This window comes from Lissotriton vulgaris, chromosome 6, assembly GCF_964263255.1.
Source record: "Lissotriton vulgaris chromosome 6, aLisVul1.2, whole genome shotgun sequence".
Lineage (NCBI taxonomy): Eukaryota > Metazoa > Chordata > Amphibia > Caudata > Salamandridae > Lissotriton > Lissotriton vulgaris.
Window position 1 is genome coordinate 1,530,874,988 of NC_141694.1, and position 16,886 is coordinate 1,530,891,873.

Below are 16,886 nucleotides of genomic sequence, written 5' to 3' on the forward strand. Positions count from 1 at the left end.
TATTGCCACATTGCGGATGAATTGACAAGTAATTTGAGGAAAAACTTTGTTTTCATATTTTGGAGATATGGTATAACCAATAGTTTTTAATATTATTAGAAAGTGTGTTTTTGATAAGTCTTCGAGCCAAGAAGGTTGATGGGATAATGAGCGTCATAAGTCAAGTCATGTTTAAAGATGTCACATAAGAAGTGAATGCCAATATTTATGTGTTGAAAGAGAATTGGCTATGGCGATGTTGCATGTGTGGCTCAATGAGTGAATATGAAGGGGTTATTGATTTTTAAATGGTTGTATGAATAGGTGGATACTTTTAGGATATTCTTTGAGTGACTGGTAGAAGCAATTATTTACGTATGGGTTTCTTAATTTCAATATGTCTGTGGGGCGTAATGTGATATTATTATAGAAGTATGATTTATTGGTTTCAATATGGCCGTAAATGAAGGACTATGGATTCAAAGTATTTTCATTTGAAAACGCGATTTGGATAATTATTGGCAATATTGCCGGATCGAAGGGGGGTGCAATACATGTAGGGATTAGAAGGAATAATGTTATAAATATGGTGTTCCTGTTTTAATAAGGTAGATTCGGCTGGTACAGCAGAGAGCTGTTTGAAATAGGAGGACGAATGCCTGAGAATGTTTTCACTAACAATTTGAAGAAAAACTTTGGGTTGGTATATTGGCCATAGATTTGGTATAACTAATATGTTGCAAAGCACCAAGATGATGGACGGAATGTTGTACATTGGCAAAACATTCACCCCCGTCCATCACCTTGTGTGTTTTGCTGTTCGCCCTGTGTGGGAAGGATATGCCCAGACGTGGGTCCTGTGCTCCCTATGCCACTGGAGTCAAGATATCCTGGCTGATGACGGCTGATAGCCAGAAACCAGTCCTAGGATGCTTGATTCCGGTCCAGGGAAGACATGGCTTGGCAGTTTGGGCTGGACTGTTCCCATGAGGCACAAGGTCAAGACTGATTTGCATATGGCCATGTCTGAACTGAGGTGGCGTGGTGAGCAAAATAACGATGGATTAATCCCAGATCTTTGACTGGGGGTGAATGTTTTGCCAATGTGCAACATTCCATCCATCACCTTGTGTGTTTTACTGTTCGCACTATGTGGGAAGGGTATGCCCAGACGTGGGTCCTGTGCTCACTACGCCACTGGATTCAAGCTATCCTGGCTGATGACGGCTGATAGCCAGAAACCGGTTCTAGGATCCAGGAAAGACATGGCTTAGCAGATCGGGCTCGACTGTTCCCATGAGGGACACGGTCAAGACTGATTTGCATATGGCTATGTCTGAACTGGGTGGCTTGGTGAGCAAAATAAAGATGGATTAAACCCAGATCTGTGACTGGGAGTGAATGTTTTGCCATTGTGAAACATTCCGTCCATCATCTTGTGTGTTTTGCTGTTCATCCTATGTGGCTGAAGACGGCTGATAGCCAGAAACCGATCCTAGGATGCTTGATTCAGGTCCAGTGAAGACATGGCTTGGCAGTTTGGGCTGGACTGTTCTCAAGAGGCACAGGGTCAGGGCTGATTTGCATATGGCCATGTCTGAACTGGGGTGGTGTGGAGTGCAAAAAAACGATGGATTTAGGCCCAGATCTCTGTACTGGGGTGAATGTATGATATTGTTCTGCATTCTGTCCAACAACTGTTATTTTTGCATTTGTCACCCCGAGTGGGATGGGTATGCTCAGACATGAGTCCCATGCGTTCCACACCACTGGAGTCAAGCTATCCTGGCTGAAGATGGCTGATAGCCAGAAACCGGTCCTAGGATGCTTGATTCCGGTCCAGGAAAGACATGGCTTGGCAGTTCGGGCTGGACTGTTCCCATGAGGCACAGGGCCAAGGCTGATTTGCATATGGCCATGTCTGAACTCGGGTGGCGTCGGGAGCAAAATAACGATGGATTAAACCCAGATGTTTGACTGGGGGGAATGTTTTGCCAATGTGCAACATTCCGTCCATCACCTTATGTGTTTTGCTATTCGCCCAATGTGGGAAGGGTATGCCCAGACATGGGTCCCGTGCTCAGTACACCACTGGAGTCAAGCTATTATGGCTGATGATGGCTGATAGCCAGAAACCGGCCCTAGGATGCTTGATTCCGGTCCAGGGAAGACATGGCTTGGCAGTTCGGGCTGGACTGTTCCCATGAGGCATAGGGTCAAGACTGGTTTGCATATGGCCATGTCTGAACTGGGGTGGCGTGGTGAGCAAAATAACGATGGATTAAACCCAGATCTGTGACTGAGGGTGAATGTTTTGCCAATGTGCAACATTCCGTCCATCACCTTGTGTGTTTTGCTGTTTGCCCTATGTAGGAAGGGTATGCTCGGACGTGGGTCCCGTGCTCACTACGCCACTGGAGTCAAGCTATTATTGCTGATGACGGCTGATAGCCAGAAACCGGTCCTAGGATGCTTGATTCCGGTCCAGGGAAGAAATGGCTTGGCAGTTCGGCTGGACTGTTCTCATGAGGCACAGGGTCTACACAGATTTGCATATGGCCATGTCTGAACTTTGGTGGCTTGGTGAACAAAATAACGATGGATTAAACCCAGATCTGTGACTGGGGGTGACATTTTTGCCAATGTGCAACATTCCGTCCATCCCCTTGTGTGTTTTGCTGTTCGCCTTATGTGGGAACGGTATGCCCAGACGTGGCTCCCATGGTCACTATGCCACTGGAGTCAAGCTATCCTGGCTGATGACAGCTGATAGCCTGAAACTGGTCCTAGGATGCTTGATTCCGGTCCAGGGAAGACATGGCTTGGCAGTTCGGGCTGGACTGTTCCCATGAGGCACAGGGTCAAGACTGATTTTCAGGAGGCCATGTCTGAACTCGGGTGGCGTGGTGAGCAAAATAACGATGGATTAAACCCAGATGTTTGACTGGGGGTGAATGTTTTGCCAATGTGCAACATTCCGTCCATCACCTTGTGTGTTTTGCTAATCGCCCTATGTGGGAAGGGTATGCCCAGACGTGGGTCCCGTGCTCAGTACACCACTGGAGTCAAGCTTTTATGGCTAATGATGGCTGATAGCCAGAAACCGGCCCTAGGATGCTTGATTCCGGTCCAGGGAAGACATGGCTTGGCAGTTCGGGCTGGACTGTTCCCATGAGGCACAGGGTCAAGACTGATTTGCATATGGCAATTTCTGAACTGGGGTGGCTTGGTGAGCAAAATAACGATGGATTAAAATTCAGATCTGTGACTGAGGGTGAATGTTTTGCCAATGTGCAACATTCCGTCCATCACCTTGTGTGTTTTGTTGTTCATCCTATGTGGGAAGGGTATGCGCAGACATGGGTCCCGTGCTCACTACGCCACTGGAGTCAAGCTATTATGGCTGAGGACGGCTGATAGCCTGAAACCGGTCCTAGGATGCTTGATTCCGGTCCAGGGAAGAAATGGCTTGGCAGTTCAGCTGGACTGTTCCCATGAGGCACAGGGTCAACACTGATTTGCATATGGCCATGTGTGAACTTTGGTGGCGTGGTGAGCAAAATAACGATGGATTAAACCCAGATCTGTGACTGGGGTGAATTTGTTGCCAATGCGAACATTCCGTCCATCACCTTGTGTGTTTTGCTGTTCGCCTTATGTGGGAAGGGTATGCCCAGACGTGGGTCCCTTGCTCACTACGTCACTGGAGTCAAGCTATCCTGGCTGATGACAGCTGATAGCCTGAAACTGGTCCTAGGATGCTTGATTCCGGTCCAGGGAAGACATGGCTTGGCAGTTCGGGCTGGACTGTTCCCATGAGGCAAAGGGTCAAGACTGATTTTCAGGAGGCCATGTCTGAACTCGGGTGGCGTGGTGAGCAAAATAACGATGGATTAAACCCAGATGTTTGACTGGGGGTGAATGTTTTGCCAATGTGCAACATTCCGTCCATCACCTTGTGTGTTTTGCTAATCGCCCTATGTGGGAAGGGTATGCCCAGACGTGGGTCCCGTGCTCAGTACACCACTGGAGTCAAGCTTTTATGGCTAATGATGGCTGATAGCCAGAAACCGGCCCTAGGATGCTTGATTCCGGTCCAGGGAAGACATGGCTTGGCAGTTCGGGCTGGACTGTTCCCATGAGGCACAGGGTCAAGACTGATTTGCATATGGCCATTTCTGAACTGGGGTGGCTTGGTGAGCAAAATAACGATGGATTAAAATTCAGATCTGTGACTGAGGGTGAATGTTTTGCCAATGTGCAACATTCCGTCCATCACTTTGTGTGTTTTGTTGTTCACCCTATGTGGGAAGAGTATGCTCAGACACGGGTCCCGTGCTCACTACGCCACTGGAGTCAAGCTATTATGGCGGAGGACGGCTGATAGCCTGAAACCGGTCCTAGGATGCTTGATTCCGGTCCAGGGAAGACATGGCTTGGCAGTTCGGGCTGGACTGTTCCCATGAGGCACAGGGTCAAGACTGATTTGCATATGGCCATGTCTGAACTGGGGTGGCATGGTGAGCAAAATAACGATGGATTAAACCCAGATCTGTGACTGGGGGGAATTTTTTACCAATCTGCAACATTCCGTCCATCACCTTGTCTGTTTTGCTGTTTGCCCTATGTGGGAAGGGTATGCCCAGACGTGGGTCCCATGCTCACTACACCACTGGAGTCAAGATATCCTGGCTGATGACAGCTGATAGCCAGAAACCGGTCCTAGGATGCTTGATTACGGTCCAGGGAAGACATGGCATGGCAATTCGGCTGGCCTGTTGCCATGAGGCACAGGGTCAAGACCGATTTGCAAATGGCCATGTCTGAACTGGGGTGGGGTGGTGAGCAAAATAACGATGGATTAAACCCAGATCTGTGACTGGGTGTGAATGTTTTGCCAATTTGAAACATTCCGTCCATCACCTTATGTGTTTTGCTGTTCGCCCTATGTGGGAAGGGTATGCCCAAATGTGGGTCCTGTGCTCACTATGCCACTGGAGTCAAGCTATCCTGGCTGATGACGGCTGATAGCCAGAAAGAGGTCCTAGGATGCATGATTCCGGTCCAGGGATGACATGGCTTGGCAGTTCGGGCTGGACTGTTCCCATGAGGCACAGGGTCAAGACTGATTTGCATATGGCCATGTCTGAACTGGGGTGGCGTGGTGAGCAAAATAACGATGGATTAAACCCAGATCTGTGACTAAGGGTGAATGTTTTTCCAATGTGCAACATTCCATCCATCACCTTGTGTGTTTTGCTGTTGGAGACTGAGTACGCAGAACCCCTGACCACAGTTAACTGGTGTGGCGTGAGTGTTGCACTTTAAATATTTTTGGGGAACTCATGTGTTAAAAGTGGACGTAAGGAGAGAAACTTATATGAATTGAACAAATTTTGGTTTACGTTTAAAATGTTAGTGATTGTGGGATAGTTGAATGGTTGATAAAGGGAAGAGAAATATTAAATGGTGGACTGTTTAAGATGGATTGGACAATAAAGTTTGTTTTGTTATGACAGTTGGGATTGAATGGTTGATTGTTTGGATTTGATGATCTGGTATGAAAGTGCAATACGTATAAATAAATGTGAACTTATCGACTGAGTAATATACTATTTAGACTGGATGTTGACATACGTGATACTGGTACAATAAATGGCTGCAATTGGTACCACAGACATTTGGCAAAGCCTTATTGTAAACTTGCTCATTCATTTGCTTAGGATGGCGAGTTTAAAACTTTGAATGGTTGATTGTATGGATGTGATGATATGGAATGAAAGTGCAACATGGATAAATAAATGTGGCTTGTCGAATGAGTTATGGACTATTGATATTGGATGTTGACATACAGGAGACTGGAACAAGAAATGGCTGTGATTGATACCACGCACATTTGGTGAAGCCTTGTTGTAAACTTTCACATTTATTTGCTTAGGATGGAGAATTTAAAACTTTATCTTGGTTTAAGAAAAGTCTTTAGGCAAATATTTTTGAGAAATCGACATAAAATCGACTTAATGGGATATATGACAATATATGTTTTGAAATGTTGGGAGTTGAAATAATTGAATAATATGCTGAAGCAAAGGGAAAAATTAGATATTTGAATGAGTTTTGTAACGCTATATGAAAAAATGGGTTGTGACAAATAATTTACTCATTGGGTGTGTGTCTTAACAACTGTGCATAGGCTGATGTACGCATAATATTTGAAATAAGGTGTTAAATTTGGGTCTTTCATTAACAGTCTGAAATGAATGCACAACAAATGAACATTTGAAATATCGTTTCATCACTAAAATTTCTGCTTTAAGGATTGTGAGTAATAATGATTAATGGGGTTAAATGTTTACTGGCAGTAAGACAATTATTGTGTGATAATAATGTTTGGCTACCCAGGAGTGTAAAATGGATTGAGGGAAATGTCTGAGCTTGAGATTTTGAAGAACTGTGTCAAAGGACTACAATGGGAAATACGCTACTTGATATTGCTGTTATACGGTGAGGGTCAGGGGTTGTGTAAAATAATTGGTGTTTTAAAGATTGTAATTAGGAAAACTCACTCCCTTGAGAAGTTTTGATGTATAGGTATGAGTTATAAATATATTTTTTTTGCAAATGAAATAATGAAAACATTTTTAGTATATATTTTTATAGGCCCTGATGAAGTTCAATGGCAGGGATGAAACGTGTTAGTTGGGCCATCAATGTGTTTCTAGAATACTAGAACAAACTTTACAACTTTGAAAATTAAAGGAAGTGGAAGCTTCTCTGGCTTGATTAGTTTGTTCATTTCAATGAATGGACTGTGAAATATTTACTGACCATAATTACAGGACTCTACTTTTTGGTTGGACTTCTGTTCAAACAGGACATATATGAACATTGGAGCTGCCTTCCCTTTATTCGACTAAATACCATTGTGGTCATGGATGTTTGATAGAAGTCAGACCTCAGGTAATGTGCACCCTTCTTGCAAAATAATTGATAGGCATCTTCGTGTAGTGGTGCCACAAATGCAACAACTGCCGGTCTGCTTCTTTAAACTTCAACAACTGGATCAAGAACTGCATGGACTTCTTCGCACCCATCAAACCCAACAAGCATGGTTGATCAAAAAAGCAAGCCAGTTGGTATACAGAAGACTTCTGAGACACCAAACAGCACTGTAAACAGTTAAAAGTTCAAATGGAGAGCCAGCCATGACACCACCGACAGAACTACCTACAGGGCTGCAATCACCAGCAAATTAAGACACCAAGAAAAAAGCACTAGTGGACCACATCAAAGTAAGCTTCAACAGCTGCAAGGAGATCTTCTTGATCGTCAAGTATTTCACCTCGCCCTCAGCCACTGTCAAAAACATTGTTGCCTCCTAACAACTCAGTGATAACCTATCCACCTTCTGCCACAGCAAAAATTGCAAACATCTACAGCAACTTCACACACTAACCCAAACCTAGAGAACTCATCACTAACCTACCCACCACCAACCAAGATGGCCATCTGACTGAATGGATAACCATCACCATAAACAACACAATGATAATCATGTGGACCATCCACTCAGGGGCCCAAATGGACCAATGTCCCCGCCACATCTACAACCTGCGTACTGTCAAAATCAGAACCACCCCTACCCACATCATTAACACCTCCATCACCTCTGCCACTTTCATGGATGAATGGAAACTTGCAGAAATAAAAACCCTCCTCAAGAAGCCCACAGCCAACCTGAATCAAGGATCCGGTCTCAAGTGGATCTGTTCCTCCCTCATGAGGCTGCGGTCAACAATATATTTGCAATGCGAGGGCTTGCGTCAGGAAAACTTTGCACAGGTGGCGGTTCCTATGTGGACTACGAGGTCGATGCTGAGTCCCTTGCTCAGAGGAACCCTCGCAGCAGAGGTAATGCATTGCTTTCACTAGGGTTTGTGCCACACAGCAGAGGAGATGCTTTGGTTTTGCTGGGTCCACAAATAGTACGAAAGTCCTACATTCTTATGTTAGCAGGGACCACGATTACCCCAAAAATACTAAGTATCTGGAAAAAAAAGATGTGATCAGACTGGTTAAACAAAGACCACAACTTAAAAAACAAGCTGCGACCTAGAAACAAGGAGTCCATCCTTGTACTGACTACTGACACCATTGTGTATCCAAATCACATTAGAGAAGGACATTTTATTTAGCAGTACAACGCCTCACTCAGAACACATGTTCCAGGAAAATACTTAGCAAAGCCAAGGCACAACAGGCTTACTGAAACTCAAGAAACATCTGCCTAGGCACTGGATAAATAGGTAGAAGCTTTTGACAGCAACATCAAGATCAAGAGGCCAGCAACCAAAATAATCTCTTGCATGGATGTTTTCCACCTACCCTAGGGGTGAAAAATGTAAATGCATGTAAGGTAACCTGCACCTTTTTCGACAAGACACTGTAGAGAGGCTACTAGGCTGTATTTATTCAGAGTAGCTGGGATGATAAAGCATCTCCAAACCCTGAACCCCAAAGAATTTTCACGGGCTCAACACCAGTAAAGTAATCTGAAAAACAAAGAAGAGGAGGAAACTCCGGATTTCGGAGTCGCAAGATAAAATAAAGAGCAATCTTATCCACCTCTTCAGTGTTTGCCACATACTGAATTTCTTGAAAAAAAAATTTCAGATGAAGAAAATCACACGGTGATCTTGTCTGCCAAGAACATAATTTTGAAGAAAACCATAAAACATTTTACAAAAATATAAAAATAAATGTTTTGCATAGTTTCAAAAAACGGTTCTAAAGTCGGCCAGTAAATATAAAATTAAATGTTGTATTAAACTGTAGTTACGTATGATGTTTGATACATGTCCATTCACTGTATGGCAAGTGCTTACTTTTACACGGTCGTAGATTTGCCTACATAATTGATGTGCCACTGGATTCTGCCACTATATGGAAATAACTGTATGGAGTAAACTAACCACAACTTGCACACAAATTAGGCACTGCTTATGACCTCACATGTGGCATTACTCATGACATGTTGAATGGCATCATTGATGACATCATTCATTGTTACAGATACTTTGCAGACGCAAGTCCTGGGCCCAACCCTCCATGAACTACCAAACCATGCTGCACAGATACTACCGATAACTCTCTGCAGGTAGCAACCTTCACTATACACAGGCAGCAGCTGTGCACAGTGGGGGGGGGTTAGCATACAGTCATATTATGAGCCGAAACGTCAAAAAGATCATCCATATTCAATTTGATTTTGAAAAAATGTCCACCTGATGTGTTAATGTCACCCTTGATGATGGGCATTAGAGCATCTTGAACAGAATCTAAGAGATCAGATTGAAAGATGGGAAATAATTTCTTGTGTGGGTGGTAGGAAACTGCACCAACCAGGAAAATGGTGAGTGCGGTGATGGCCTTAATTGAAATGTTTTCAAAAACGATGTATGAGGGGCTATCATGCACCCTAAGTGAGAGAGCATTGTAATGAATCAATAGTAATCCATCTCCTTGTCCTCCATCTTTATTTATCAACAAAATAGGATTTTAAGGTAGGTGATTGGCTATATCAGTGCAGAGAAGTAATTGAACCATGTCTTGGTGATGACCAGGAAGTTAAATTCGTGGTATAAGAAGAGATCATGTATGTTGAAGGCATTTTTGGCTGCTGATCTTGCATTTGTGAAGGCTCTGAATAGGGCATGTCAAGAGGGGATGGTGAAACTGAGTCCTTTATAGAGATAGTTCGGGGCGGGACTAATGGGTGTGGGCATTGGGGATGTGGGAGGTGGAAGGGAAAGCAGCTGCCAAAGATAGATGAGGAATAGAAGGTGCTCGAATCCGGGTCCAAGAAAGGTGGAGTAAGCACAAGTGGTGCGCGACTGCAGAAGAGCAGGCCTCCCCATTCTGGCGTCCCGACGAAGTTTAGAACAAACTCCGACGAGGTACGTATTGACCTCAGTCAGGACAATATACCTAGACCCACCTTCACAAAGAAGAGGTTTTTTCATTTAATTCTCACTAGTTTCTAGGTCCTGAAGAAAGCCTATTTGACCCCCACTGGGCAGACAAAGGCTGAAACATGTCAACGTTTTTATGGACTCTAAGCGGAAGCCCTATAATGTTCCTTCCTACGCACAAAAATATTTTTTAACAAGCCTGATACCAGACCTAATAAAATTGCATTCTTTTTGGTTACTCAGGGCTTTTAGCAAGAACACTTTTCCTTATTCACTAATTCTTTTTTATCACTAAATCACTACTGTACTAACCAGTGGTTCACCTCCGGGTGGAGGAAGCACACAAATCAACCCTATGATGATGCTGTCACGTAGCTAGAAAGCGGAGAATCAAGATATACCGCCAATCGAGCCTAAGTACGTGAATGAGGGTTTTTTATCGGTACAAGAACGAATAATAAAAAACCCTGGTTACTCAAGACAAGTGATCCTTCCCCACTTTGATATTTTTGATTATGAACAAGGAAGCTGAAGGGATCACGAATTCTTCCTTCTCCCGCTTTTGATTTCATTCGAATAGAAGGTGCTGTCATAGGTGGGGGATTGAGGATTGAAGATCTGAAGATAAGAATGATTATTCTGGATCCTTATCTTTCCATTTTGTAGATATTTTGTGCTGCACTTCTTTTTGCTCTGCATGGAGGATGATGAAAGAGGGTAAAACAAAAGGGGTCATGGGGTCTGAGGCAAAGGTGTCGTCAACACCCTGCTTTTGCAGCTAGAGTGGGGCTGGAGTTCCTAACGGAAGGTCTGACTCGCCTGCTTCGGTTGTATATTGCCATCAGAGCTTCAGTTGAAAGTGGGGAGTATTTTAAATTTTTAGATACTCCCTTGGCCTGAGGCATGCACAGAGAGATGTAAGGTTGACCATGGTACTTCAAAGAGGATTATGTTGATGACTGAGATGAGCGGGTGGACTAATCTATCCATCAGGAAAGTTGAATTGAGAGGTGTTGGTGCTCTGTCCTGAAAGGTTGTTTTAAATGAGATGTTTTATTCTGATAGGTGAGTACACCGACTATAAAGATTTCAAAAATCTGGGAGCAATATGAAGCAATATTTTATAAAGGCTATGGATAGAAAGTGCTAGCTAATTATGCACACTGGTCGTATCAATTACTAAATCCTGTGTGGTAATATCTGACAAGAGCAGCCGACACCACGAATTGGCAGGAATAGGGCATCTTATGCTGAAGAATGGGGAGGTTCCGGCAACTGATGGCCATCAGGTCGAACCAGTTGATAGTTCCTGTTGATCCTGGCAAGCAAGTGTTTATGTTAGCATCAGGTCATAGCAGGAGAGACCCCATCAATACTTTCATCAGATTATAACAGATGGAAGATCATGCTAAAGCTTATGGTCAAAGGCTGCTGACAGTTATGGATAAAGAAGAGGAGCTCAGTCTACAAGGAATACAGACTGGTGAATAAGTTCTTGCGGAGGCAGTTTACATATCAGATGGTATATAGGTGCATACAAAAGAGTGAGTGAATGTAAGAAATTGAAATAACAGCACAGATGCATAAAGGTGGCTTACATGGTTGCAGGACATGAAAATAAGTAGTCCAGACACATCCAATAAAGCGGGCAAAATCAAAGTAACATAGCTGGTAAATGGCCAAACAACAGTGAGGGAATTCCAAAAATGTACAGTGATTACCTAATTAGATGATAAATCAGAGGACGAAAGAACAGCGCTTGAATGGCAGCATTTTGAGAATTTTTAAACCCTAGAAGGAGGAGAGTTAGCTTACTTGGTGCAGCAGTTTGTATGGCAAGAAGGTATGAATGTGCAGAGTGTTTAGGGTCCCTTACTGGGGAGCAGGTGGTGTCTCAACAAACAAAAGAGATTGAGAGAAAGACACAAATGTGATCTGGTTGTGAGGTGAGTGGTAATAAAATATTCACCAAACATTTGCAGCTGTTCCATCTGCCCATCTCTTTTACCTCCCACCTATTTTAGTTTCCAGGGCATGACAATCTTCCCAACTTCGGAGCTGCCAATGGGGAAGCCACTTGGAAAACCCTTTCAGAAGTTCTCCCACCCGTGTTCATGGTTTCAGACAGCCATCCTTGCACAGGGTAGCCCCTTGACATCATTTTTACGAGCCTCTGTCCTGTTCAGATCCGCCAAGTATGACACAGCAGTCCCAGAATATAACAAAAGAAAAATGTCCCAAGTACAGTGAGAAAACTGCCACAGAATAAATTGCTGATTTGGGTTTATCTTCGGAAAATAAAAAATGTGATAACAGGTAATATGTTCTTGAACTTTTTTTTGCCAAAGCAGCTCCCACATGGGGCATGAGCTGCTTTGGCAAAAAAATTGAAATGTTCGGGAACTCTAGTTTCCCCAATAGTCACCCACGCAAGTCACAAATAGGGGAAAGGCATTCCTTACGGCTGTGCATCCATAATGCACTCAGCCTTCCTCTGATGCGCACATGTGCCATATTTCAGTCTATTGGCGTTGTTGATGTGATATTCCTTATGTGAGACTTCAATTCAATTCAATTCAATTGATTTATATAGTGCACTACATACCCAGAGGGTCTCAAGGTACTTAGAGAAGGGTGGGGAATTACAGGTCGAAAATCCATGTTTTAAGTTGCTTTCTGAATGCTAGGTGGTTCTGAGTGAGGCAAAGGTGAATGGGAAGTGATTTCCAGGTTTTAGCCGCCAGGTAGGAGAAGGATCTTCCTCCCATGGTGGTTTTGTTGATGCGAGGTACAGCAGCAAGGGCTTTGTTGGAAGAGCGTAGCTGGCGGGAGGGGGTGTAGAAGGAAAGTCGTGTGTTGAGGCATTCGGGACCAAGTTCGTAGAGTGCTTTGTGTGCGTGGGTTAGGAGGCGGAATGTTATCCTCTTATTGACGGGGAGCCAGTGGAGGTTTTTCAGGTGACCAGAAATGTGGTCTTTACGCGGGATGTCTAGTATGAGTCTGGCTGATGCGTTCTGGATGTGTTGGAGTTTTTTCTGAAGTTTTGCGGTGGTATCGGAGTATAGGGTGTTTCCGTAGTCCAGTCGGCTTGTAACCAGTGCGTGGGTGACTGTTTTCCTAGTTTCGGTGGGGATCCAGCGGAATGTTTTTTTGAGCATGCGAAGAATGTTGAAGCAAGATGATGAAACGGCGTTGACTTGTCTGGTCATCGAAAGTGAGGAGTCCAGGATGACGCCCAGGTTCCGTGCGTGGCCCGTCGGGATGGGTGCTTTTCCAAGGGCCTCTGGCCACCAAGAGTCGTCCCAGGCGGAGGGGGAGGTACCCAGGATAAGGACTTCTGTTTTGTCTGAATTCAGTTTCAGACGGCTGTGCTTCATCCACTTGGCTACTTCTTTCATCCCTTCATGTAGGTTGGTTTTGGCGGTGTTAGGGTCTTTGGTGAGTGAGAGGATCAATTAAGTGTCATCCGCGTAGGAGATGATGTTGAGGTTGTGTTGGCGTGCGATGGCCGCGAGGGGGCTCATGTATACGTTGAAGAGGGTGGGGCTGAGAGATGATCCTTGTGGTACTCCGCAGATGACTTCAGTGGCCTCTGACTTGAATGGTGGGAGGCGAACTCTCTGAGTTCTACCGGCAAGGAACGAGGTAATCCATTCCAGTGCTTTTCCTTGGATTCCAATGTTTCTGAGGCATTGTATAAGGGTGCTATGACAGACTGTGTCGAAGGCTGCGGAGAGGTCGAGGAGGATGAGGGCGACTGTGTCTCCATTGTCCAGTAAAGTTCGAATGTCGTCTGTTGCTGCGATGAGTGCGGTCTCAGTGCTGTGTTTGGCTCGGAAGCCGGACTGTGAGGAGTCGAGGGATTTGTTGGTTTCGAGGAAGGCGGCGAAGTGGTTGTTGACAGCTTTCTCGATGACTTTGGCCGGGAATGGAAGGAGCGAGATGGGGCAGTAGTTTTTGAGTTCGGTGGGGTCAGCTGTGGGTTTTTTCAGAAGGGCGCTGAGTTCGGCGTGTTTCCAGCTTTCCGGGAAGGTGGCGGAGTTGAGGGAGCAGTTGATGACGTCTCGGAGGTGTGGTGCTATGATGGAGTCTGCTTTGTTGAAGATGTGGTGAGGGCATGGGTCTGTTGGGGATCCTGAGTGGATGGAGTTCATCAGGCGGATAGTGTCCTCAGTGGAGATTGGGTTCCAGTCATTAAGGATGTTCAAGGGGGGTGACGGTATGGCAGCAGGTTGGGTGGGTTGGTCTCCGGGTTGGTTGTCGAAGCTGTTGTGGATGTCTGCGATTTTGTCGTGGAAGAACGAGGCTAGGGAGTAGCAAAGGGTTTGCGAGGGAGTGATGTCGTTGGAGTTGGCGGTAGGGTTGGTAAACTCTTTGACGATGTTGAATAATTCCTTGCTGTTTTGGGTTTTTTGTCTAGTCGGTCTTTGAATGCGGCTTTCTTGGCAGTCCGGATCAGTTGGTGGTGTATGCGGGTGGCGTTTTTGAAGGCGTCCTTGGAGCTGGTGTTTGAGTCTTTTTTCCAGGCCTTCTCAAGGAGCGACAGAGTTTCTTGGATTTCTTAAGATCATCGTTAAACCAGGGGGCGTTTTTGCTGCCTAATTTGATTTGACGTTTTTTCATAGGTGCTAGGTGATCGGCGCTGTTCGTTAGCCATTGAGTGAGATTAATGGCTGCTTGGTTGGGATTCGAAGAGTGGGCAGGGGGGTTTTGAAGAAGTGACGAGGAGATCTGGTCAATGGTGATTTTGTTCCAGTTTCTTCGCAGAGTAGGTTGAGGATGGTTGTGTGTTGTGGTCTTTTTGTAGACAAAGTGAACGCAGCTGTGGTCCGTCCAGTAGAGAACTGTGGTGTGACTGAAGGAGATATGTTTGCTGGAGGTGAAGATAGGGTCGAGTGTGTGACCTGCGTGGTGAGTGGGGGTATTAACAAGTTGTTTGAGTCCGAGGTGGGCGAGATTGTCCAGGAGGGTGGTGGTGTTGCTGTTGTTGCTATTTTCCAGGTGGAAATTGAGGTCTCCCAATAGAATGTAGTCTTCGGAGGGGAGGGCGTGTGGGGTGATGAAGTCAGCGATGTCTTCACTGAATTGTGTACGTGGTCCTGGTGGCCTGTAGAGGAGGGTGCCTCTGAGTGTGGTCTTGGGGTCGGTGTGGATTTGGAAGTGAAGGTGTTCGGCGCTAGGGAGGTTGACGTCTGAGCTAGTTGAGATGCGGATGGAATTCTTATGGACGATAGCGATGCCTCCTCCTGTTTGGATGGTGCGGTTCTTACGAATGATTTTGTAGCCTTCCGGGATGGCGATGGTGATGTCTGGGGCTGAGGAGGCGTTCATCCATGTTTCTGTTAGGAAGGCGACGTCCGGAGAGATGGTGTCTAGTAGATTCCAAAGGTCGATGGCGTGTCTGTGGACCGAGCGGGTGTTGAGCAGGATGCATTTTAGGTGGTTGGTGTCAGATCTCTGTTTGGTGTTCGTGGGTGAGGAGATGGTCTTGGTGCCGTCATACTTGCAGGAGTTGCATGTGAAGGGTCCATGGGTGTGTCCAGGAGCGGCTTGGGCGCAGTTGGGGAGTCGACCGGGGTTTAGGGCTAAGAGGGTGGAGGCGTTGTATGTAATGCGGGCGGGGTGGGTGGGACGGGGGCCAGGGGGTATGGCGCTGGGCGCGGTCCAGGCGCGGACGGGCGTAGACGGGCTTAGCTTTGGCGCACGTTCGGCGCGACCGCTGCGCGCAAATGCATCTGTCATGTATGGATAGTGGAGGGGGAGGGGCGAGGCAGGGTCAGCTGGGAGGCTGGCGCGGGGTGGAGCTACGGCCAAGAAGGCACAACAAGCAACAACAAAATGGCTACAGGAAGGGGAGAGATGAAACTGGGTGAGCCTGGGGGTAAACAGAGGCAAAATCGTGATACAGTACTACAATGCTCTTAGCCACCAATGCGCAGCCTTACCAGCGCACTACCGATAAGATAACAATCAAGGAATCACAATGCAGCAATTACACACGATAGGATGAGAGCGAGCAGTGCAGGCTATGGCAGTAATGCGGGGGAAGGTCGCGCTGGGATTGAGCCTCTAGGCGCTACGATAACACAGGTCAGCAAGCAGCAATCAGGCGCTATATTTCTTCAAAGCCAGCAAGCCTTGGGAGCGTGGTGGGAGCGACCTCTTCTGCAGCAGGTCAGGAGATTTGGCTCCAGCTGATGACATGAGTCAATGATAATTTTCTTATTCAATCTGATTGTTTTGGATATATCCCCTTCTTCCATGTTGGCAAGTTCTGGAAGCCCTCCTCTGATTCATGGGTCCCCAATGTTCCCAACAGGTACTTTCCGGGGCACACACCCAATGCTGTGCCGAGGTGTATCACTAGTGTACTTCTGTGCTGGTCAGCTTGTACTCTCCTTACACACATCACCATGTGTTCCCCTCCTGCACTTTACTTTGTTTCCTGTGCTACGCACCATATTTTGCCCCACTGTGCATGGCTTTTAATGACTATTGATGTGTGTATCAATGTCTGTATGCTTATGGCCTGTGTGCATGAGAGTCTGCATGTTTGCTGGACTTAGTAGAAATGGGCATCTGTAGGATTGATTTTGTGTGTATGCTCTGTGTGCATGTGCACCAATCTGTTGTGTACCTCTGTCCAAGCATTATACAAAGGCCAAAAGCAATGATTTTCTCAATACGTTTTCTCTTTACAAGACAAGCCGCTTATCAGTATGTGAGCCAGTGGTTTCCTTACTCGGCACAGTCATTTATTTCTCAACACCGACACTAATGACAGTCAACCACATGGTGGCGCTGACTGTCTAATTTTTGGATGACCACAACAACAGTGTTTTATAATTCAATATACATTAAAACTGAATATTATCTGCCACGCATCGTTTTTAAAGCTTAGCCAGTAATAGTCTGAGTTGTCACACTCCTAAGAGT